The sequence below is a fragment of the Buceros rhinoceros genome, unplaced genomic scaffold (genome assembly GCF_000710305.1).
Source record: "Buceros rhinoceros silvestris isolate BGI_N320 unplaced genomic scaffold, ASM71030v1 scaffold34510, whole genome shotgun sequence".
Classification (NCBI taxonomy): Eukaryota; Metazoa; Chordata; class Aves; order Bucerotiformes; family Bucerotidae; genus Buceros; species Buceros rhinoceros.
Window position 1 is genome coordinate 2,108 of NW_010388461.1, and position 978 is coordinate 3,085.

Here is a 978-nt window from a genome sequence, read left to right on the forward strand (position 1 = left end):
CTGCTGGTCCTGCTGCCTGCAGGACTCGCTCAGGCACTGGCTGCCAGCAAGATCAAGGGGGTGGAAGCCTGGGTGGCAGGGGCAGGCATGTGCCCCAGCGGTGCTGGTGCAGAGGTGGCTGCAGTTGTGCAAGCCCTAGGCACACTTGTTGATGTCTGGTGACGGGGAAGAGGGAGGCATGGGGTTACAGCACATGGCAGGCAAGGCAGCACGATCCTGTTGTTGTGGGGTGCTGCTCCTGTGCTGCACATCTGGCCTTGCTCCCAGGGGTGGGCAGAGGAAGAACTAGCTGGGGCCTTCGTGCACCCTCCAGCTATCTCCACCTATCTCCTAGGGAGAGCTGGAGGATGTTGGAGGTGCTCCCCGCTCCCAACCCCCCTTCCCGAGCAGCCCCAGGGTAGGGGGGCAGGTAGAAGCATGGGCAGAGCTCTGCCCGGCCCAGCTCAAGAGGCCAGGCTAATAGTCAGGATATAGTTTATTGGGGGGTTCTCCAGGAAAGGGGCTGGAAGACTGAGCAGGGTCCGACTCCAAACAGTGGGGCCAATACATTAAAAAACAGAGCAGGAGGTCCTTCCCCTGCAGGGCGGGGGGGACACTCCTCTGCCGGGGCTGGGTTGGGGGGTCCCCGTCACTGAGGAGGGGGCAGGCAAAGCACACACGTCGCAGGCCAAACCAGCAGGCATATGGTACGGTATCAAGGCGACGGAACAAGCAAGCACCTGGGAGGTGCCAGTGTGGCAGGAACAGGAGGGGCCGGGGAGGGGGCACTGCCCCGGGGGTGCTTTCCTAGACACAGAACAAGGGGCAGCGGGGTCCTAGACACAGCACAAGGGGCAGCTGGGCTCTGTGCCTGTCCCACCACAGGCCACCCTGGTAGGGCACAGCTGGCACTGCCAGGGTGGTTTGGCATGGAGAGAAAGAGAGAAAAAGAGAGACAGGCAGCGGCGGGGGTGTGCCCACGCCACACAGCCGATGCCG